The 25992-nt window shown below is 41.7% G+C and overlaps 1 pseudogene; it reads left to right on the top strand.

Annotated features, from left to right (window-relative positions):
- Window positions 1–811: 811 nt before the first annotated feature.
- On the top strand, window positions 812–22731 carry LOC134093439 (polycystin-1-like protein 2; annotated as a pseudogene).
- Window positions 22732–25992: the final 3261 nt, after the last annotated feature.

Genomic DNA, 25992 nt, shown 5'->3' with positions numbered 1-25992 from the left:
CATGGGTGATTGGTAGCATGCCAGCAAACAATGGGCTATACCCCCAAAGTAAAGCATTAGTCATATCTCACACCATAAAACACACAGCAGACCATGTTTTTTTTTGTCTGACATCCCTCTTGTCCTAATGCAAGTCTGTGCTTCCTCCACCCAATCCTCAATCAAATGGCAGCCTGAACATTTTGGAGATTTGGGGTAGAATATTAAGAAGGCTCATGGATGTGTTTTAAGTGTTTGTAACATGCTTCTGCCCTCCTCAGTGGCTGCCTTCTGGGTTGTGATGGGGAGTGTCCATTTCTCTCTCTCTCTCTCTCTCTCTCTGTGTGTTTGTGAGTGTACTCACATAATCTAAAATGTTAGATAGAGGGTATATGACCACATTTCTCCTTACATCATGAACATGTCTCTGCATAAAAATTCCTTCTCATGCAACTGGCTAAAATATGCTTGTCTCTAGATATCAGCATAAACACTTAAGATAATTCACAAGAAAAAAGCTGTTGCTGTTCGGAATGCAATGCACAGCTATAACGTCTTACCAATATCTTCCAAAGCAGTGGTCCTGATCCCTCACTATCCTCCCTCTGGGATCACAGATTGGCCCGCAGTTATTTACCCATGGGTCTTTTACGGCACGTTCACTACAGGCCCATTGTTCACAGTAACACCACAATGGACCCGTAACAAAGCTGCCAAACAGCCAGTCCACTGTGAGTGAACAGGTCATTTTCATGATGTCATGGGACGTCAGCATGCTATAAACGTGCCGAGCTTTAAAGCTGCCTGCACCAGTTCACAGGTAGTGGCAAAGATGGACACAGGTGTCCTTGCAGAGGTGGTTCTGCTAGTGATTTTACACATAGCCGTAACGCGTGGTCAAGACCCCGCGGAGGCCCTGGGCTGTCCAGAGCACCAGGAGCCTTTTGACGGCTCCTGCTTTGAGTTTGTGGCACAGCAGCGCACCTTCCAGAATGCCCAGCGCTGGTGCGAACAAGGTGGCGGGCACCTGGCATTTATTCTGAACGACGAGACCCAGCAGTTCCTCCAGCGGCACCTCCAGCCCCAGCAAGACTGGTGGATAGGGCTGGCCCCGGCGTCCAGCAACCTCACCCCGGACTCAGCTGCAACAGAGGGTAAACATTATGAGGGATTCTAAGCTGATTGCCCTGATTTGACAAGTTGTGTTACTATTCATCTCAATTTGTGCTTAATATTGAATACAATGGTAGTGGGGCGGAGGTAGTGCAGTGGTTAAGAAAGAAAATGGTCTCTTAAATTGGTTTCACACACACACACACACACACACACACACACACACACACACACACACACACACACACACACATATAAATATACGTATATTCAAGGGCACAACAGTGGATGCCAGGAATTGAACCGACAACTTTCAGGCTACTACACGTTAGTCCAGCTCCTTAGCTGCTAAATGTAATGTAAAGTAAAATGTATGTATATAGGCACAAGCATGAACATGTAATAAGGAATTCTTACTGTATATTTTTGTACTGGCACATCTCTTTTTTTACTGGCACATCACCATGTTACCAGTGTTAAAAATAATTTCTTCTAAGGAAATTTAGAGGAACAACAGGAATAATTGCTTATAGGTTTACAGCATTCAGCAGTCTGTTAAGCTTACCACATCTTTGTTTATCAAGATTAACATTAACAAATATTTTTGCCTTTTCAAGATCAAATTTTCAACTGATTTGATTGGATAAACTTCATCATCAGGCAATGTTACTAGCACACTTGTAGGAGAAAATGTTTGATGCTTGATTTTCTGTAGTGGGTCTTTGAACTTCAATATCTGCTTTGTTTTTCATGTGTCTGTCAAATGATGCATGCCATGCCATGCCATGCATGCCACTGGCTGAATGACATCGCTCCCTTCATTAGCTGTCTGTTGACCAAATATATTGTCTCTTAATATGTTTACCCTCATGTCTCTTAAATAGGTCCATGTTGTGAATAACACGGCAGCAGCTTTATATTCTGCACAAAAGAGAAACATTATCACTCAGACCATTGCACGGTCTCTATTGTTCCATTTATGGGTTTCCGTATCTTGTTTGAGTAATTTAGACCCTGCTGGGGTGAAGCTGCATTTTAAGGTATATGCGTTCTATGATGTTGGAAATGTATTGTTCTGATATGAACAAGGTCATTACTGTGGACCTGTGCCCTTTTCCACTGTCGCACGCACAGTCACACGGCACACGCTATTTGTTTATCCAGCAAACAACGCTGTCCACAGACAAGGTAGAGTATGCTGCAAGATTTTACGAAAGTATGATGTATTGCGACATCGAAGCAAGACAAATGTGTCGTTACTTAAGTCTCATTCCATCGAACTACATATCCGCTACGCGATCTGACCTGTAAACTAGTGGTTAATGTGGTTATAGACGACAGGGCCGCAAAGTGAATGCAGAAGTGCCGTTCACCCTGTTACGAGTTGATGAACCACGATGAACCTAGTTTGCTTTTAAAATTATTATTATTATTTCGATTTTTTTTTTTTTTGACAGACTCAATGATATCAAATTATTTTCTCGTAGGAACACTCGCCTGGCTCGATGGCTCTGATGTCAGTTACTCCAACTGGGCGAGCGAGCCCTCAGCAGGAGCCAGGTGTGGTTACATCCTCCAGCGCTCTGGCTTTCAATGGGAGGCCACAGACAACTGCACGCAAGAGATGCACTTTGCCTGTGAATTTGGTGAGCCTTATACCCCGTTCAGTGAGTGTGCAGGCCTATGAGATAAAACCCCCCCCCCTTAAACCTTACTGACAGACTTTGACAAGATTTAGGAAAGATTCTGGAAAGATTGTACAGTATATTAATGTCCCTCATTCAAGCTTTACTCAAAAGACTACAATCTATCAAGAATCTTTCCCAAATATTGTCAAAGTCTGTCAGTGTAAGGTAGGCTTTAGTAACACCCTTTCTCCTCAGAGACAGGGAAATCTATGGCTTGTGCAAACTGCAACGCAACACTTCAGTGTGGCTCTGGGCAGGTGATAGAGGTGGGCGACAGCTTCTTTGGAAGGAAGACGATACACTACTGCCAGGAGTTCACCTCTTCCTCCATCACGCCCTCACAAGAGGAGTGCAGCTGGGTGGATGTAGTACATTCAGTAGAAGGTTTGATATTCAACACATCTCTCTATGTACTTCATATACCATTCATATACCATTACTCATTCAGAATGTGTAAAATGCACGTGATAAATATTTAATCAATAATAAATGTGTGGATTTAACATGATTTTCCAGGGAAACATAGCCTGCAGTTGTAAGAAACATGTAACATTTTGCTATGTGGCACAAAACTGTGACAGTGCTATGGCCTATTGTGTCTTGCTTTGTGCCCGAGATACTTTATCTCTGTATGAAGTGTGTGCAAACATCAGTTCAATTAGACGCTACCTGTATAGAATCAAAATGAATAAGTGCTCTGAGCTAGCATGATGTGTGTGAGGTCACTGGTAGTTCAACCACAAAAGGATCTCTGTCCTATAACAGGCTTTGATGACTTAGGGGATAAATAAAGCTTGGACATAACCAAGTCAATATTTACTGAGGCTTTCAGAAATAACTCAGTATAACACAGGAGACATACGAGCTGAGGATGAATAGTCAACACTGTATATGTATGGGCTCCTCTCTATAAAGAACAGTGTTTATTGTGAATACAATGCTTAGCACAGGGATGCACTCTGTTGAAAAGAGAGCCTTGCAAAAGGAAAGTGAGAATAGACCAAATGTCCTGAACAAATAGTAATGCAAAGATGGTTATTCGACCTCAAGGGCAGTGTCATGGACTGCAGGCCTGCCAAGCTCTGGCAGATGCATCATCCTTTGGAGAACCATGCCCCGGTTTTGGAAGCTACTTGTCTGTGGAGTATCATTGTAAAGATGGTAGGAGGTTTTTGTCTTAATTGGGTGATTGTTTATGCTCTCTAATGCTGTCCATGTGAATAGATAGGCCAACATGAAATATGGTGAATGGTGGTAGTGGTAGCAGTACAACTGCAGACTGTAAAAATGTCACTCAAAAAAATGTATTAGCTGTAAATGTCAAATGTCAAAATCTGTGTGCGAGATTATGGTAGCTGATCTTTAAGATAATCTTTTATCTGCAACACATGATTCATAATTGTTCTTTAGGTCTTCACCTGCTCATGGGAAACTTGGCTGCTGTGTTTGACAACGTCACAATCCAGGTGAAATGGCTTTTGCACCCGTTCCAGGGTAACCTGACATGTACACTCAGTGCAGGGGATGGCCACACCATTGACCTCTACATCCCTGACGAGTGAGTCCAAACATGCACATCTTTACCTTAAAAGCGCTGTACATTGATTGCAGTGGTACAATCCTGAAGCCCTAACCAATGGGCCATGGCTGCCCCATGAATGTCTAAGATGGAGGTCAGGGTTTCCCCCAGAAAATTTGTTAGTTAAGGTGGTGTCTGTCCAGGGGAAGGGGGCGTCGCCGTAGCGTCCCCGCCACATCGCCGCCACTGCCCTCGATGGGGGGGGGGGGGGGGGGGTCGAGACCGTTGGTTGAACTGCAGCCGAGACCGAGTGACAACGGCCGAGTCTTTTAGGAAGCAAGTCTGAGTCGAGACTGAGTCTTAAAGGAGTCAAGGCCGCATCAAGACCAACCAAAGAAAGAGGTTTTCATAATTTACATCACCAAGGATCATATAACAGTTCAATTCCCAAAGGGTAGAGATTGTTGGCTACAGGAGCAGTCTAGCACACACTTGTCTAAATAACTTCTTTTCTGATTTACTTTAAGACAAGGAGGTCAGCTGAAGTAAAAAATTAGTAGGCTGTCAGCATTTCATTAATGTTGAAAATGTTGAATTTTGACACTAATGACAGCAATATACCTGGATTTCACATTCATTGTATCAGATTTAATTGAATCAGCAACCAATTAAACATCATTAACACAATTTAGACAATATTATACCTTAAAAGTTTACAACTCCAATGCAGGGCCTTTTGTATCTTTCAAAACCTTTGCACTGCTCAGCATAGCACCATAGGATATATTTTAAAGCCAGTCAATATTATAGTATTCTATTAAAACCAAGAATATTTGCAAATTGCAATGGTGGATATTTTAGAATATATCATGAAATAAAGATGAAACTGTATGAAAATGTAACATTGCGACTGTATGGTATAGTTAATGAATTGTGATTTAGTAGGCTAAAGCTGCAATTCTTTGATTGAAGCTGTAGGCCTTTATTGTGCGTGCCTGTTGCTCATATAGCCTAAGAGAGCCGGAACGTTTTTAATGCTTTTTAAAATATAATTAGCGAGATCGTACCGCATTGAACACTAATATTTTGTCACTAGCAACCAGATCTGTGATCTGTCAAATACAGTTGCATGTTCAGCTCTGAACAAAAACATCCAGGAATTATTTCTACAAAACGGAAACATGCGTCCCGCCCGGTCGGGATGAATGAAACTGGCATGGGAGACAAGAGGCTATAGTTTAAAGTTTAAACTAGCCTGTGTAAACCTCAGACAATTTACAACACGTGAATGAATAGCCGTCACAAGTTGTTGTTAGCTGTAGGCTAGATGGCACAAGTATTTGTCACAACAAATTACAAGATGCAGTGGGCTATGCATTCATAGTAGACGAGTGATTAAAAAAAGAAAAGATAAAGCGCTCAAAAGTGTTATGCCGCTCATCCCACACATTTGGTAGATTCAACGGAGAACCATTCCTGTGAGAGTCGTCAAATCTAGCTAGGTTTAGGCTATTTGTGTTCGCAGTCACTCTGAGATATGCGTGGCAGTGGCACCTGACCTGATATCAAATACTCATGCTGAATGAGCGCGTCGCCTGTGCGCATAGGCCAACTCGATTTTGAAAAAGTTTATTTTTTTATGCGTTCTACAGAGAAGGGAGACTAGCGGCTACGGTTTGGAATGCCATGGAGAAAACATGACAGAGTAATACGGCGAATATCACTATAGATAATATATTTATTTATTTATTTATTTATTCATTTATTTATTGAAGACGCTAGTTAAGGCGGCAGCCCTGTGTTGTTAAGGCGGCCGCCTTAGCAGGAAAGCGCTGCGGGAAACCCTGGAGGTAGAAAATGTTGAAAGCATAGATTAAGAAGGCTGAGGTGGGATTCTTTCTGACTGAAAAGAGGGAGAAGAGGGAAAAGAGAGGAGAGGGCTTTAGCGGCATGTAAAGCACAGCAGATACGGTGTGTTTTTTCTCTTTTTTTTCCCCAGTTGCAAACAACATGGTAACTCACTCTAATTTGACAGTGATTGCTGTGTTCGCATTGCATGTTTAAATGCTCACACTGAAAGACAGCTGACAAAAATGTCTGCCGTGCCAGAAATCCAGTTGTATCGGACTGGAGCCTTATACGTTGATTGATTGATCTTCTTATCGCGTTTCGTTAGCCTGCTCAAACTACTTGAGAAATCAAAAATAGGAATTCGGTCCGATTCAAATGTCTGTGGGATCCGACTCTTTTTGGGGCCGAAATCGGGTCAAATAATCGCCCAGTTTCTGCTTGGCATAGATGAGGTTTAGTCAGTCTCTCCTTTTGTTAGGTCACAGACCAGTGTGGTTCATCAGTACAGCCATCCAGGGGTCTTCACTGTCGGGGTGGAGTGCACCACCAGTGAGTGGCATGTCACTGCGCAGAAGACCATCACCATCCAGGAGCCACTTGGGGAATATGGAGTGGTCAAGTGCTACAGCATGGGCCAGTCAATGAACAGCACCAACTGCAAAGCCCTCGCTAACAACCCTCTTACAATCCAGGTCAAACTGGACGCAGGTAGCCAAAACATCTCAACATAAAGTACACACAATTTTTTGATATATATACATTTGACAACGATGAACAACACACAATTTCACTTCATTTTTTAAAGGAAGCAATGTCACCTGCAAAGTTCAGAAGGACGGCACATTGTTGGCCTTGTCGTCTGCAGCTGGGGGCGTATTCCCTCACAACATCAGCCTGGGTTCAGAGGAGGTGCAGAGCCTGGGTCCAGGCTGTCATGAGCTGACTCTGCTGGCCTCTAACAACGTCACAGCCGCTGGCCTCTCCACTGAGCTGGAGGTGTGTGTGCTGGAGCCGGTGCAGGGGCTGCAGGCGTCGGTGTCCACACAGGCCGGGCCGTGTCCCGGGGCGTACCTCCACGTCACCGTCTCTCTGGACCGCGGAGCCCCCGCGCGGCTGCTCCTCCAGATATCCGACAGTGACAATAACACCGTCCAGGAGACGAGAGAAGTGGACAGTGGCAGTCGTCAGGTTTTCAGCATCTCAACAACCGTCCAAGGTTTCCACGCTTTTAAAAATTTGATTTTCATCATCACAAAGTAATCTATCAAAGAATGAGTTGTCATGAAATCTATGTTGTATACTGTAATTGTATGTTTGATTTTAGGAATGACACAAGTGACGGTCAAAGCATGGAACACATTCTCAGCCACAGATCAGGATGCAGGAAATACAACAGTGGTTTGCCTCCCTGAGGTAGAACTCCTGTCAAATGATATTCAAAATTCAGTAGGTTTTTACCTCAGTGACGCAGACAGTTATTGAGTCCTTACTTGTTTACCTGTAACTCTCTTGTCAATACCACTGAACTTACCCTGATCTAAACAACTCTCACATTACATTCATTTTACACCTAGAGAGAGGAGCATTTGAGAATTCCAAGATCCAGTAGTGAAATTGAGATGGTTTCTAATGTGCCCAGTGACCCGAGTGTTGAGCTTTATGTCAATGGATTCGGAAATTCAGATTATCTTTGGCAATGCAGTAAGTCTAACATTTATAGTTCACAAATGGACAGTATGTTGACAGGCAGCACATCAGTGGCAATTTAATTTGGATTTTTTTCATTTTTCTGCCTTTCAGTTGGGAATTGTGTTGTTACATGTTCTGTCACCTCTGTTGACAAGAACATTGTGATTCCTAAGGAGTGCCTAAAACCTTTTGAATATGTGGTATACTCTTTCACTGCTACAAAGAGGTCAGGAAGGCAAGAAGTGACAACGTTAACCAAATGTGTAACCTTTACACCAACGAGTGAAATAACTGTCGCAATACAGTGAGAATCTATTTTGGTGATAATAATACTATGATAATATTTTGCTGTATTCAGGAGTTAAAGTAAGACATATTGCTGGATGTCATACTCCAGTATTTCAGTTTTAGTTTCATTGTTGTTGCATATGTTACATCAGTACCTTAATATGTAAAGAAATACCTATTGAGGTAATTTTTTTCACATTTCTATATAGTTTCTACCTCAGACAATGAGCTATGTCTTTTTCAGCTGTCAGGACTGTAACCCTTTCAACATTCTAAATGACCTAAGCCTAACAGTGGATTGTCCAGGTTGTCAGACAACAGTGTGGTTAATTGAGACATCTTCAGTAGCTGTAAGTATATTAATTTATACATTATCATTCAAAAGTTTAATAGATATATACCAAAGTAACAGGATCAAATCAGTGTTGGTCTGTTACTTTTTTCCTTCTTCTTTTTTTAACATAAAATGCATCTTTATTATGGCAATAGATGCTTCGGACAGAAATCTATTTGGCTTCACTGTCGTTCATTAGCACATGCAGGCTACTTACACTCTGGCTCATAAGACATGAGGAGGTCTACAGTATAGAGGGCTCACCACATTATATCCATGGGTAAAGGCACCTTCATTAAACACCCAGAACACAGAGGATGCTTCTATAGACCAATTTCAACTGCATTAAAAAAGTCCATTCCTAAAGTCTTTCAGGAGGCACATTGAACAAAATGGTAACTCAGGGATAAACAAAACACGTTTTAACTTGCCTTGATTCATTTTGAATGTTTAAAGGAATATTTCGGTATTTTACTTTCACTTTAAGCCCGTCTTCTGTATAGCCTAGCATGAAAACGAATGTTTGACACCGAAATCTCGACGATTGAGCCTGTTTGTGGAATTTGGCAGCTTTAGAATGGAGCTCTGTATGACTTTAACATTGCTCGCTTTGTGCATGGACTATTGTGTCCTTAAAACACCCCTAAACATTTTTAAAAATGTGCAGCTCACCGAGTGGTTACTGGTCTTCAATGATCTTCTATAGCAAGTTTAGCAGCGAAATACAGCTTCTGTCATCTTTTATCATATCTTTTATTATTTTCGAAATCCCGGGAGTACTTTTTGAGATACCTCACAACCGTGTGTGCCTAATATAACTCAACAGAATTTGAGTTTCACTGCGAAACTTGCTATAGAAGATCGTTGAAGTCCAGTTACAACTCGGTGAGCTGCACATTTTTTAAAAACGAACGTTTAGGGGTGTTTTAAGGACAACATTTCGGTGTCAAACACTCGTTTTAATGCTAGGCAATGCAGAAAACAGGCTTAAAGTGTAAAATACAGAAATATTCCTTTAAAATGGAACCCCTCTAATTGTAGATTGAAAGGGTTTATTGACAGGGCAGTAAATTAAGAGGTGGGCAAGACTATGAATTGTGTGATCACGGTAAGGTACTGTAGACTGTGCCATGCAGTATCAGATTTTTTAAAAAGTTTATGATGGTTGAGATTATTGTCTATTGTTTATAACAATACAATACGAGTGTTAAAAGTTGCAATTGGTGAATAAATTCTTTTGAGAGGAGGATACACTATTTCTGAAATTTCAGAGGTGGGTAAACCGAGTTTACTTCCATTTAGCCTCCATTATATCCCTGTCAAGACACTCAGAACAAGTCTATTGATTGTCAGGTGAATTGTTGTTTCCTTCCAGGCTGACCTCAGCTCCTGTTACAGCGGTGGAGAAAGGCGATTCCAAGAGGTAGCAAACTCAGTCAGCACATGGTCAGTCCCAGCGGCGACCCTTCAGGGTGCACTGCCCTTCACAGTCATTGTTTATGGTGAGTGTCTTGTGCTAAGTTACACATGTGCATGGATTTAATAGTCACTGTATGTTATTCACTGGTTGTTCTTCATGTACTATATTCACTATAGGTACAAAAGATACAGGTGGTAATGTAGAATACGGTTATGATGAATTTCAAATACCTCCACCTGCCTCAAGTGTGACCACAGCCGCAAGTGTGACCACACCCTCAACTATGACCACAGCTCCAACTATGACCACAGCCTCAAGTGTGACCACACCCTCAACTATGACCACAGCCTCAACTAAAACCACAGCTCCAACTGTGACCTCAAGTGTGACCACAGCCTCAAGTGTGACCACAGCTCCAACTATGACCACAGCCTCAAGTGTGACCACACCCTCAACTATGACCACAGCCTCAAGTGTGACCACAGCCTCAACTAAAACCACAGCCTCAAGTGTGACCACAGCCTCAACTAAAACCACAGCTCCAACTGTGAATACAGGCTCAAGTGTGACCACGCCCTCAACTGTGACCACAGCCTCAAGTGTGACCACAGCTCCAACTATGACCACAGCCTCAAGTGTGACCACGCCCTCAACTGTGACCACAGCCTCAAGTGTGACCACAGCTCCAACTATGACCACAGCCTCAAGTGTGACCACAGCCTCAACTGTGACCACGCCCTCAACTGTGACCACAGCCTCAAGTGTGACCACAGCCTCAAGTGTGATCACTGCTCCAACTATGACCACAGCCTCAAGTGTGACCACAGCCTCAAGTGTGACCACATCAGAGTCTGTTTCATCGTCAGCCTCTCCTGGGACAACTGCAGGTCCACCCAGTGTCATCTCATGTTTGACAAACCCTACTGCTGGAGATGTTCTTTCTCCATTTACCTTCACTTGCAATGTAACCCAGTCCATCTGTAGCCTCTCACCCTGCACCTACTGCCTCTACACTGCCAGTGGTAAGAAACTAATCTTGTGGTATTGTCAGTGTCAACGTTTTGACAAGTTTCTGTGAGTGAGGTAAGGTGGGGATTGCTTGGAATGCAATTCATGAAGGTGTCAAGATTTGTTTATTTCTATTCTTGATATCTTTATCAACATGTACTGTACATTTTGTTATCTCTTTGACATCTTATCTTATCAAATGTTATAATTGTTTTTCACAGGCAATTACATTTATTGTGGTAATAACCCCAGTGAGAGGTCACTCTATCTGCCAGTAGGAGACAGAAGTAATGATTACACCCTAACTGTGGTTGCAACTTTGCAGAACTCAGCTGGACAAACCATAAACACCACCATTCTCATCAAGGTTTGGGATTCCTAAGAAGATTATATGTTTATTCATTTTTATCAATTATCTGCTCAAAAACTATAAATGCAAATGCCATGGTAGCATGTTATCCACAGGTTTCAGTGTTAGGCTAACATTGCACAAGGCTTCCATAGCAGAAGCAGACTCACACACCCAATACAGCCACTAGAAAATGAGCTTGGATATTGTTCACCATTGTGCCCAACTCTCTTCTGGCAAGACATGATACAGGGCTCAAATCAGTGTTAACAGACACTGTTCAATTTGTGTATTATATTCACCTACACTGATGAAGCTATAACATCATAATAGGTTGATATCCACATCAAGGTTTGCCCACATTAAATACCTCCATGTCTATCATCTAGGTGAGGGACTCTGTTTCTGAGTTCACTGTGCAAGATCTCCAGAACCTGGTGACAGATCAGGTGGCAGAGTTTCAGAGCCAAGGCCAGCATATAGCGGTAGCCTTAGCTCAGCTGTACCAAACTGTGTCCAGAGCTTTGAATGGAGGCTCCAATGACGAGGACAAGATTGCAAGAAAAGAGGTACCAGTGTCCATCACTGAATGTCACATGAGAACCAACGGCACTCTTCAGTTAACTTACAGTGTATTCAATACAGATCAAGCACACAAGTCTGGCTGGATATTTTAAGAGCTCTTAAGAGCTCTTTAAAACGCTATAAATCCATTTTTGAAAAAATAAAACAATCATGTTTTTTAATTGTGTATGTCAGGTAATATCAATAAAAATGCAGTTGTTTTGTTTTGATCGTGTAAAGATAAATCAACTAAACATAACCAAATGACAGTTCCACTGAAATTACCACTGAAAATTAAATACAATAAAATAATTTATGAAAATACATTAAAATGGTGGTGTTTTGGAAAAGAACTCTTCATTTGCAGAACACATGCAGAGCATAGGTGTTTTTTTTACATTGTATCAAAACTTTTATTTCTTTACGATATGTTATTTCAAGGTCATTTTTTATATTTTCGACTAAAAACACTACACATGGCTCTTCTAATTGAAAATTAGCACAAATGTTTATCCAAATAAATTTTACATGACATATAATGGGATTATTGAGATGTTTATGAGTTTAGCCTACTAAACTAGTATCCTGGTGAAGCCTGCAAGATGCTGAGAAGTCCAGTCCAACTCATGATGTTTTCATTTCAGCTCCGAGAGCAGATGGTCACCAATATGTCTGTAGCAATAGAGAGTGCCCCAATGGGGCTCCCAGAGGAGGTGCAGGCAGTCGCCAGTGCTGTGGTCGAACTTACTAAGCAGGATGATGAGCTGACCACAGACAAACAGGTACAGGATGACTTCTGGACATTTGTCTTGTACTGTACCCGACATTTGTCAAGGAAAGATGATCTCTGTCAGACAAGACATGCAGTACAGTCTGGGTTGGAGTGGCCCACCCACTGACACAGATCTTAACAAGACCCAGAAAGTGTGTGAGAGAGAGATTGTATTTATCCTGGAGGACGTTTTAGAACCCAACATATAAGCATGTTTTATTCCCTTCTGGGCAGATCCAGGCAAGCAGTGTTTTGTCAAAGCTCAGCAAGTCCCTCAACTCACTTCCACTACCTAAAAGCAATGTAAACGAGAAGATGTTGAAAGCATCCACGCCTCTCATCGAAGCAGCTAGTAACATCATTGTGATCTCAGCAGCAACGGATAAACTGGTACTGGTACTCCTGCACGAAAACTGGAGTTTTAAATCATCAAGTTGGTGCAGGTACTCACATAGTGACTTCAACATCTTTTTCAGCGTGAGATCACCAATCACCTACGCACTGCTGTAGACAAGGTCCAGAGTGCCCTTCTGAGGGGGAAAAAGACATGCCATGGGCCCACCATCATAATCACTCCGCAGATTAGTTTATATGTCAACAGGTAAGGAGCAGCTGACTAAGTTGCAGAGTCCCTTCCTTATGTTCACTAAAAATGGATTCCATTTTTGACCTGAAAGATCAATTTATTTTGTATTATCCGATGTGCTGATAATGTCTTTTAGCGGTATTTTGTAGTTACAATGTCAAGTTTCCTGCACTTTATGAAAAATCTACACAATATTCTTCCTGCAGAATGTCTCGAAAGAACCTTGCGATACAGCCATTCACAATTCAGAATTCCAGCCTGGCCAGCTTTGCTCTCCCACCGTTAGATCTCTCCGTTGTGTCATCAAGGCTTGTGGATGTCCGGGTAAGAGCAGACCCTTAATGATGATGATGAATGTATACTGATGTACAGTATGCTCTTTCTCAGTGGTATGTAAATGGAATAGTCTATTATATTTTAACCAAATAAGGAGAAATGCCACCACCACAACTCTAGGTATTGGTCTCCTCAGTTCCTAAACATTTACAGAATGTTGTTCAGTGAAGAGGTGAAACAGCACAGTGGTAAACATCAACATGGCCCTGCCCCGACAACATGTTGCTGGCATCAAATTCAAAATGAACATATATTTCCCATGAAATAGTCAACATTTTCATTTCAACATTTGTTATGTTGTCTATGCCCTTTCTGCTGCTAAATATGGGGTTTACAAGATGTGTATATCAACGTTTTATTTGCATTTTAAACAACATCACAACTTTTTCTGATTTGGGGTTGTACTATTTAATTTATTCTTGAAAGTTGAGCTGGCTCATGAGCATAAGAAATCTCATTACTGATACTTTTTATGAGTATATGAAAATAAACTTGAACTAGAACTAATGTTACATGTTGTTAGCAAAGGTGTTTATCCTCACGTCTCACACTTGGTTGACCACCATGTCTGTGTTCCATATCAGATGTCGACATTTGAGACAAATCCATTTGCCTGGTATACAGCGCAGTCCATCAATGGCACAGTGGGGGCTATGTCTCTCACCCAAACGAATGGCTCCCTCATCCCTGTTGCTAATCTGACAAGCGAGATTGAAGTAGGCATGCTTATACCATTATTTTTGTACAGTGTATTTTTGAAACATGTATTGTAAATATACCAATTACATTTCAAACCCTTAGCTGAGGATGTTCAGTTGAGACCCAATTGTCCAGTAACTGATTTCGTTCAGATTTTTTTGCCGAGGCAATTGGTTGCTGAAGTGAACAGCACCTTCCTCGATCTTGGAAACTTCAGCACCATCATGATCAACGTGACGTCACCTAACGCGTCCCTGGTGCTCAAGCTGGACCCCTCAGAGGACATCTCCTTACATTTGCTTTTAGGGTTCCAGGAGTATCCCAACGACACACACTACGAGGCACAAACCTACCTCCCGCATAACGGAGACACACAAGGTTTCTACATCGTAATTCACTTCTACTTCTAGAAAAATGTCAAAGTAAAGAAAAGAAAGATAACTGAAATTATGTTTTTTACTCCACTAATATAATTCTGAACAGAGGAGAGGTATACATGGGTGTTGAGCCAGAGGGATATGACCATAGATGAAGGTGTATACTACCTTCTAGTGAGGCCTGTGGTTGGGGCAGGAGTCAACTCCACAAACGCCACAGTCTCCATCACCTCCATTGCTGCTCAGTGCGTGTACTGGGATGATCTGAAGCTAAACTGGAGTGACTATGGATGCAGGGTACGCTCATACACACACACACTTACACACACGCACGCAAGCGCACACACACACACACACACACACACGCACGCAAGCGCACACACACACACACACACACACACACACACACACACACACACACACACACACACAGGATGAACTAAAGCTAAACTGGAGTGACTATGGATGCAGGGTATGCTCTTACACGTTGCATTGATCTATTGTAAGAGTGATTATGTATATGACCAGAAGTTAGTGTTGGGTCTGAAAGCATTTTAGGAATCATTGTAAGCACTGAATGTTTTGTTCAAGCTTGGCTCTGTCGAGCACCTTGGGGTGTACTTTTATGTTAGACGTTACTATAAAACTGAGGTGAAAATGCATTGAACACTGCAAACTGACCTTAATCAGATTTTGATAGCAATCGCTACCACCTGGTGAATTTGATTTGATGACGGCATTTCACTCTTTAGCACATACTTGACTCCTGTCTTCATAGGTTGGTCCCCTGACTACACCCCTGGTCACTCAGTGCTTGTGCAACCACCTGACGTTCTTCGGGAGCTCCTTCTTCGTCATGCCCAACGTGGTGGACTTGAGCCAGACGGCTCAGCTTTTCGGCACTTTTGCGGAAAATCCAGTGGTGGTGTGCTTTATTGGTGCCATTTTCCTGGCCTACCTCGTGGCAGTGATATGGGCACGACGGAAGGACATTCAGGACACAGCAAAGGTCTGTCTCTGTAAAATCTACACAAATGTGATATTCTGGTCAGTCCTCCAAAAGAACATATTATTCTACACTTTATTTCATGTTTTTCTTTGATTGGTGTCATACTTCTGAATACTTCCATTTTACATTTCATGCACTGAATTTCCATTTTACATTTGATTTAGATTATCTTAATGAATGTATTCATGAAATGATATAATAAGACGGTTGAACTCATGGTATATGCTGTTTTTGTCAGCTTGAGAATACCTATTCTGCTGCCTATTAGGTTAAGATTATGGTGTTAGACGACAACGACCCCCTGGCAGAGTACAGATACTTGCTCAACATCAGCACTGGGCATCGACGTGGAGCCTCTACTTCCTCACAGGTCTGTATACCTGACTACTATGAGGGCTTACTGGCCATCTCTTGGTTGGCATCATTGTACTTTCCTGTTGTTGTTTTGACAAACTAATGTTCTCATTCACTGACAGTGGCTGTAAGATGCTCTTTGTGCCGAGTTTCCTCAAAGGTCAAAGTTCACGCATGTGTCTTTGGCTCCTGCGCAGGTGACAGTGACTCTGCTGGGAACCGAGGGTGAGAGTGAACCACACCATCTGACTGACCCAGACAAGCCGGTGTTTGAGCGAGGCGGGGTAGACATGTTTATACTGACCACGCCGTTCTCGTTGGGCGAGCTGCAGAGTATCAGGCTCTGGCATGACAACTCAGGGACTCACCCTGGCTGGTAACACAGATATGCCCATACACCACCACCAGCCAATAACTTATCCACTGATATTATCCTACTTACTGCAATATTCAGACTAAAGGCTACACATTAATTGAACAAATCAAAAACGATCATCCACACAGCTGAAAAAGTTCATCATACACAGATATTTGCTATGTGCCAGATCTAATAGTGGTGTGGGAAAAAATCGATTCTGTTCAGTATCGCGATATTTTGTGCATACAATTATATCGACACGAGTAGCTCAAAGTATCGCAATACTTAATTATAGAATTCTATTTTTACTCTATTTTACTTTTATTTGAGGCGAGTTTACTCAGGGTTTACTCTGATAACATTAAATATGCTAGATAGATAGATATATAGATAGATAGATACTTTATTGATCCCTAAGGGGGAAATTCAAGATATTATCCTCACAAGGTGGCGCTTGTTGTGGCGTTTTACTGTGCATTCGACGGCAATTTCAAATCAAAAGTGTGGGTGTGTTTTGGTTTTCAACAAAAAGCAAATAGTAAGGACCTTGATATGCACCATGCCATGACAAAGTGAGTTGAACAGTGTTATTTTCCTTATTTTGTGTAATGCCTTCGAACAATATTAGAGACATCAATAGCAATATATCGCAGAATCGAATCGCAATACTTGTTGTATCGCAATATGTTAAGAATCGCAATAATATCGAATTGTGGCCCAAATATCGCAATAGTATCGAATTGTCATTCTTTTGCCAATTCCCACCCCTAAGATCTAAGCCCAAATACTTGACACAGAGCTAACCAAAAGCAAGGATGCTGAACATTGCATTGCTCAACAGGCACATAGTATAACTACAGCTGTGTCTGTGACATCCATTATTTCACAGTATCGCTCATACTTGCATGTTATGTTCTGTGCAAATCAGGTACGTTGACAAAGTGATGGTGCAGGACATTGAGACGGGGCAGAAGTGGCACTTCCTCTGCAGCTCGTGGCTCGCCATAGATATGGTGGAGGGTGTGCTGGATAAAGTGTTCCCTGTAGCCACAGACATGGACTTAAAGAGATTTAGGTAAAGCATACAGTACATTTGTTGTGTTTTGTTTGATTACTACAATAATACTATTGTCCGTCATGATGAACCCTCATCACTTTTTTGCTTTTCAATTCAGACATGACTTTTTCCCCCCCTGCTAGCCAGTTTATGGTTATTTGTCCTGTCTTTAATTGCACAGTAATCTGTTCTTCATGAAGACAATAAAAGATTTCCGTGATGGCCACATCTGGTTCTCTGTGGTCAGCCGCCCGCCGAACAGCAACTTCACGTGTGTGCAGCGCGTCTCCTGCTGTTTCTCCCTGCTACTGTGCACCATGCTGACCAGCATCATGTTCTACGGCGTGCCCACAGATCCTGCGGAGCAGACCATGGACTTGGGTAAGTCTCTGCACATTTCACCCTTTACTAACCTAAAGTATAGGCTATATATTTTTTTGGCCTTTTTGCCTTTATTAGTATAGGACAGTGAAGAGGTAGACAGGAAACAAGTGGGAGAGAGAGATGGGGCGGGATTCGGATATGACCACAGGCCGGATTTGAACCTGGGTCCCCGCGGGCACTCGGACCCGTAACGCTGTAGCCTGCTGTGCCACAGCGCCCCTCACCCTTTACTAACCTACCTGCAAGAGAGTAAATGAAAACAGCACTCAACTCTGAGGTTAGATGCCTTTTAAAGTTGGACTTATTTCCCCACCATGAAAGGTCACATTGAGTTCACCTGGCAGCAAGTGATGATTGGCGTCCAGAGCTCCATCATCATGTTTCCCATCAACCTCCTCATCGTCAGCATCTTCAGAAACACACGTCCGCGGGAGAGGAAGTCCAAGAAGCCTGTAAAGGACAAGGCGGTCACCTGCAAACAGACCAAGGGTGGCCGTGTGTCACCAACCCAGCCACAATCCCCTGAGAATCAGCACAAGGACATAACACCAGAGGCCGTTACCAAGGTGCAAAAAAACCTACAGTACACAGATATTAAATAACCAGATACTCCGTTAGCTTTAACCATCTAATAAATGGAATACCATCTAACCGTCTAATAAGCGGAATGGGTTCCTCAGTTTAATGCTTATTGTCATTGTGCAGACAACTTTGTACTTTGTGCTTTTAATAATGACTTACAGTACATGAGGTTTTTGTGTCTTTTAGGACATAAAAAGAATAGCACAGTCACTCTCCAAAGTGACGAAGAACCCTCTTCCCAGAATAGATGTGACATCTGGCAAAAGCCCTGACATCAATGCACTCCTTTCATTCGTGGAGGACATCATCAGGCAGCAAAACAGCACAGGGGACATGTTTTACACAGACAACTCCAAGTTCACGGTCACTTTGGAAGGTTACTATTATTTTGTATTAGTTAAAAACACACATATCACATACAGAGAGTATACGGTGAGGACAAAATGGGAAAATAGTTACACATGATTATCTTATGAATGGTTTGTATCCTGAAAGGGGAATGTAGGATTCCTTGACATTTTAATTGTAAAGTTGTCTCCCCTGGGGCTAGAGCTCTCCCTAGTGGTGATGTTGTGATCCAGCATGCAAGATGACAAAAATGTAATTCTCTTCCCGCTGACAGAGAACACTTCCTCTGAGAACCCAAAGAAAACTACCAGTGATGCCCAGAAAGGCAGCCTGTACCAGTACCTCTACCGGCAGCTCCAGCACGTGGAGAGAGAGCTGGGCCTGCTGGGGCCCACACGCTTCTCCAACCCCGACAGCTACAGCCAGGCCGTGCGGCAGGTCCGGGGCATCAAAGGCCTCCTGGAGCCCCACCTGTCCTCCACCTCCAGCGGAGACCACCGCAGCCCCAGCCCCAAGGACAGCGCTGAGGGAGGGGGCAAGGGCTGCTGTCAGGGAGGCCTGCCCTGGTGGTTCGTGTTCCTGGGCTGGCTTCTGGTGCTGGCGACGAGCGGGGTGTCGGCGTTCTTCACCATGCTGTACGGGCTGAAGTACGGCAAACAGCGCTCCGTCAGCTGGCTCATCTCCATGGTGGTGTCCTTCTTTCAGAGCCTTTTCGTCACTCAGCCTTTGAAAGTAAGAAACTGTGGAATTCGCTTTAAATCGACTGCGTTTAATTCAGTGAATTTGTATAAGAATACTCATATTCAACACAACACAGGTGCTTGGGATTGCGATTTTCTTTGCCCTAGTGCTGAAGAAAGTTGACCAGGAGGAATATGGTGATGTTCCTATTGAGAAATCAGGGTCGAAAACAGGTATCCTTTTTAAGAATATATACTATAATTGATCAGTCATGTGTACATTATTGACCACAAATGAAATGAATACATCCACACATGCTTTTAGGTGATCCTGATGCCGCACATATTGCACGAAGAGACAGCACATGCAGTTTATACCAGCCACCACCAGCCTCGGACATTGAGAAGATGAGAATGAACATGATCAAGGAGCAAAAAGCGTTTGCCCTCTTCCGAGAGATTCTCAGTAAGTCAGACTAGCCAACAGATCAAACACATTCTCTCCAGCCATGGAGGAGAGAGAACTAACAGAGTTTTTTTTTTTTCTCTTACACAGTATACATCGGGTTCATGTGGATGTTACTCTTGGTTGCCTATGGCCAGAGGGATCCAAATGCGTTCTATCTGAACCAGCACATTCAGAAAAGCTTCGGCAGAGGGATCACAGACTCGATGAGCCACAAGGAGGTGTTTACGTGGGCCAATACGACGCTTCTTAACAATATTTTTGGACAATATCCAGGTATGCAGTTTTCAAATTTTGCAGGCTTCATATTATTATATTTTTCTTCATTACACACTGAGAAATAAATAACAGGCAAAGATAGAAAGTGAAACATGAGCATAACCCTATTCAAAATTATTACATGTACATCTTTACACTCTACAATTCACAGATTTAGATAAAATTACATTTCTAAATGCAAAATATTTAAATATGTTTTTAACACATAGGATCACAGTCTGATATACTCATTTGTCTATGTTTAATTCAGGCTTCATAACAGATGGGAATTCCAGACTTATTGGCAACGCCCGCCTTCGCCAGGTGAGGGTGCAGAAAAACTCCTGTCGCATTGCCCGCTCCATGGAACTGTCGGTCGCAGACTGCCATGCTCCGTACTCTTGGGAGATAGAGGACAGAGGCTCCTATGGACCAGGCTGGAATCGCTCCAGGGATACAAACACCTCCCAGGCTACTGCTTCCAGCCCCTGGCAATACCTGAGCCAGTCCCGACTCAGAGCACATCCCATATGGGGCAGCATGGCCCTGTACAGAGGAGGAGGCTTTGTGGTGGAGCTGGGCCCTGACCTGATCAATGCTACAAGGTAAAACAGAAAACAAATGAGAAACATATGTATACCGTAAATTCCCGACTATTAGCCGCGGCGTATACATTGATTTTGCAAAATTTCTTCAGCAATGAGGTTTATACGGGGGGGGGGGGGGGGGGGGTTAGGGTTAGGGTTTTGTTTCTTTTAACTTGCATAAAACACTGTCCTGCGGCTTATATACAATGCGGCTTATATGCAGGAAATTACTGTAAATCATAAATATAGCCACTATAGAGAGCAAGTGAGTGCCACTATACAGTAGTTTGAGACTACCGAGAGAAGTGTAAAAACGTCTACTTTTATACTCCACAGTGCGCTTCAGTACCTGTTTGACAACAGATGGCTGGATGTTTACACTCGTGCAATCTTTGTGGAGTTCACTGTGTACAATGCTAACGTCAACCTCTTCTGCATTGTTACACTAATGTTAGAATCGACAGCTGTGGGTAAGGCAAACATTTCATACAGTATTTACAGTAGATATGAAAAATCAGAGATAAGTACAATCATCCTCTACTGTATAAATTACTTTCAACAATTCAGCGATAATGTCTGCACAGGTGCATTCCAGTTCCGTAAAGAGATACAGACTGTCCGTCTCTATCAGTCTACGGATGGTTTTCACATTTTCGTCATGGCCTCTGAGGTCATCTACTTTCTTTTCATTCTCTACTACATGTATGTCCAGGTGAGCAGTTTTCATGAAGTACTTCCTGAAGAACTTAAAAATAAAATACCACTTCCTGTTTATTCCTCAGTAGGCATAGTCCCATCTGTAAAGCCATTATTCTCTGTGCAATCAGGGCAAGCTAATGAGGCAGCAGAAGTGGGCTTACTTTAAGACCAAGTGGCACCTTCTTGATCTGGCCATCATCATCCTCAGCTGGAGTGCGCTGAGTGTGTTTATCAAAAGAACGTTGCTAGGCAACAGGGACCTAGAATTCTATCAGAGCAACAAGGACCAGTGAGTGGTGGCACGGGCATCTTCACGGTACAGGTCCTTGGGACTGGATAATGAACTTAGCGGTTATATTGAAACTCTTTTCCCCTCATCAGGTACATCAGTTTCCACGAGACTGCCTCAGCGGACGCGGTGCTGGGCTACCTGATTGCTTTCCTGGTTCTCTTGTCCACCATCAAGATGTGGCACCTCTTGCGGCTCAACCCCAAACTGCACCTCATCATCTCCACCCTGCAGAGGGCCTGGACAGACATCTCAGGCTTCCTGCTGGTCATGACCCTCTTGTTTCTGGCCTACTCTATTGCTGTAGGTTTAGGTTACCCACAGAATACATGAAACACCTGCGTCCAGTGTAATAACGTTTTATGACATTTAAATTGATGTAAATCTGTGTTAATAGATGGCTTCATGATTATTGCTTTGAGTACAGTGTAGATTTACGGTGTTCCTAACAAATAACTATTCTCTGTGTATTTTTTGTAGTGCAACCTAATATATGGCTGGAAGCTGTCTTCATACAGGACAGTCATTCATGCAGCACAGACTATGGTCAACCTACAGCTTGGTATCTTCAATTATGAAGAGGTCAGTTTGTGGTAAACTTAAATGAATGCAGACTGTAAACTCAATGACTCAACGCTAATGAATCTCTCTGTTTTGGTTTTGAATTCTAGGTGTTGAATTATAGCCCAGTTCTTGGTGCGTTCCTAATCGGCTCTTGCATCATCTTCATGACCTTTGTGGTGTTGAACCTTTTTATTTCTGTGATCCTGGTGGCATTTACTGAAGAACAACTTCACCACAAGGTAACCAAACATTTGGCCTTCTGTGTTCAAGAACATGCTCTGAATTATAACAAGAGCTCTCTGATAAGAGTAAGATTTGCAAGATTTGAACTCTGTTGTCATCCACTTACGTTCCTCAGCCATCTGAAGAGGACGAGATAGTCGACCTGATGCTCATGAAAATTTACAGTCTGTTTGGGATCAAAATTAAGAAGAAAGAAGAAGTTAGTGACTCCTCCTCTGCCACTAACAATCCAGCACCATCTGTCATATCGTAAAACTATTTGTTGTCCATTGTTATTTAAGAAAAAGAAGCACTTTTACGTAAGTAGAATGCCTGTGCTTTGAGTAGTGGTATAAAACATGAAGCAAATATAGTCGTTGCTTTTGGTTCTTATTGAAGTTTGTTGCTAACTCGAAACCCAAACCTCCCAAGATATTTACATGATGAGCTGTGTAAACATTGTAAACTGTTCATATTATCTGTACAAGATCATGGTTAAATGATTGTGACATTTCCTAGCTATAGTAATTAGCACTTGACTGGAATATTGCACATTTTTTGTGGTGTGAAATAAATGCATTAGGATAGAAAAAAAATAGCTGATATTTTGATGTAATGTTGTTGATGCATGTAATGCAAGTTCGAACATTATTCTGGTGCAGAGTTAATATCCTCAGATATCATACAGAAGGATGGAACATCGTAGAAAGGTTGGAGAAACTCTGACACTGTTCTTCCTGTGCCCATCATATATTGTTTCTTTATATCAAGATTGAGTTAGATTACGGTTAACAGATTAAGTTCACACTAGATATTTCATTTGGGTAAATCTTTATAATGCAGAATGAACACATATGTTGTCTCTTAATTGTTTATGTTTATAAATAAAGCGTCACAGTAGAGCATGTACAGTAGGTTACAGAGTTTGTGATTGGTAACATTGATAGGGATCACATGGTGAGTTGTTGGTGAGACTGAGCTCATTGTTGTAGGGAATCAATCAAGACATAACAATCTGATCACATCTCTTGTTCCCAGTCACCTTCTCCAGTGGACATGTGACAAGCATGTGACAGTAGGCCCACAATAGGCCCACGCTTAGTAGCTGATCAAAAGTCCATATATGATTGAAAGGATTATCATCAGCCTATAGGAATTAGGATCCTTATGATTTAAAGGCATGTGTAGGCCGCTGATTGGTTTGAAGCAATGGCAGAACTTAACGCTGATGCTTCCATTTACATCATGACAGAAAATACAAACAAGTAGCCATAAGTCTATAAAATACACACATAATGATTTTGAATCTCACAGATTGTATTGTTACAGTTATACCCTAATAAGAAGTCATATGTAATATGTTGGTTACAGCCAACTCAGTTCAAGAATTGACCTGCATAAAAAATCTTGCCAAAGCATTAGTCAGTAACATCTACTGGACAAGATATCTACGTACATTTGCTCTAGACATCTCATCTCAAGATCTAGACATATCTCATTGGTATGTTGTTATATGTAGGAACACTTCATTTTAAATAGTGGGCTAAGAGTCTCAGGGCCATTAGAAATCCAATAGTCTGCAAACAAACCAAAACATCAAATACAGTACATACAACCTCTTGGACTGCAGAGTGTGTCAATGTTAGCTTTTTACTGTTTCTTTTCTTTAATAAATGAGTCCATATATAAATCCATTTATATAAACAATTCCTAACCTAATTACTTTACAAATGATTAAACTTTAGCACTTGAGATGTTTCCACAGACAGCACAAATATAGAGGAGCATAATGTGAATGCCGCTCGAATTCGATGGGAAGAAATACACTGAAAACTGTCTCCGACCTATATTACCCCGGCTTAGCTGGAAATGAGGTCCCATGTCCAAAATTCCGAACTATTCCTTTAAGCCAAGACAGATGTACTCTTTTCTGTGCAACTACAACTGCACAAACATATACATACACATACACACAGTGTTTCCCTTGGTCTTTCACCACCAGAAGTGTCACTAGCATCCTAAGAAGGACAAATACAGATACATGAAAGAACCTTCCAACTGTAACTGAAATACAGGAAGCACAACGTGACTTATTTCATATATGCACGCTAAACAGTTATGCCAAAAGCGAACAGTTTATGGGGCATATGAAGTTCATATCGGTTCTGCAGTTTGGACTGTCACAATATAAATCATATCAGGGAAGTTTAAAAAGTTCAACTCTAGTAGATAAGACAAGACAAGATATTGTTGTCAACGAAAACTGAAGTCGAAATACATGTATATAAAAGTACTTTATCTCCACAGGATATTAATGTATAACTGACTGCATCACTGTTATTTAAGCTATCATAATTTATGATCAAAATTGAACTTTCAGTTCACACTCTTTATCATAGCACATACAAAGGTTATTTTCGTTTCTGTTAATGACAAGTCACAATCAGAGATGGCAAAACAAACTTCTTTACTCAAATTGAAGTACTCATACTTTTGTTAAAAGAATTACTGATTCAACTTACTGAAGGGTAAGTAACAAAGTATCGCACACACATAGTGCGTATGAGTGTACTCAAAGAACTTTGTCATCAGCTCAGTCTGAGATAGAGACTTGCTATAATTGCAAGTGCTGTATGTGCATCTTTCATTTCAGTCCTTGTGTGGAGCTCAGCGAAACGCCTCTGGTGGAGCATGGCGGAACTACAAGGGTCTGGCGAGAGTCAGGCTAAGAATTTCCCATCTCCCGACAAGAAAGAGTCGACAAAGATTTATGAAATAAGCTTTGGATTTATTTACAAAAACACAGGAAGAATTAGATTAAACTAATATTATATTATATAACTATTGTATTGTTGTCAGAAGTATCGGTTAAATACCATAACCATATATAATACACACATAATTATTCTGATTATCACAGTATCTCACAGATCACATCTTTATAACTATTTATGCCCTAGTAAGAAGTTAAGTTAAGTAATACATTATGTTGGTTACAGCAATCTCAATTCAACAATTTATTTGATCTGCATAAAAAATCTTGACAAACCATTTGTACATAGCTACTGGATAGGATCTCATCATACATTTGTTTTACGAGACATATCTCATTGGTATGCCATTATATGTAGGAACTCTTGATTTTGAATAGTAGTGGACCAAGAGTCTCAGGGTCATTAGAAATCCAACAATCTGCAAACAAAGAAAACAAGGTGACTGTAGATTTAATTTCAAAACGTAATGGTTGCAGAACCAAAACATCAAATACATGCAAATACTGTATAATAAACCATGCGGTCTTGGAATTATTGCACCTAATAGAAGTCTGAAATGCAGACGTTTTGCTCAACACACTTTTGTCCTCTGCCTTCGAGTGGCTCTTGTGATCTTTGGTACATTAAGGCAGCAAAACCCAGAGCTAACTTGCAATGCAATTTGCCATAGTACTGTAGTTAGCTTCAATTAACTCCCAGATCTCCCAGGTGGCAGCCTTGATTCTTTTTTATAGGTGAACTTCAGAAGTTTCTTTAAGATAATTACTTCATGCAAATGATTCATTTTTC

The sequence above is a fragment of the Sardina pilchardus genome, chromosome 10 (genome assembly GCF_963854185.1).
Source record: "Sardina pilchardus chromosome 10, fSarPil1.1, whole genome shotgun sequence".
In the NCBI taxonomy this organism is placed as follows: Eukaryota; Metazoa; Chordata; class Actinopteri; order Clupeiformes; family Clupeidae; genus Sardina; species Sardina pilchardus.
Note: the sequence above shows the minus strand (reverse complement) of the source record. Positions and strands in the feature narration are given on the sequence as shown.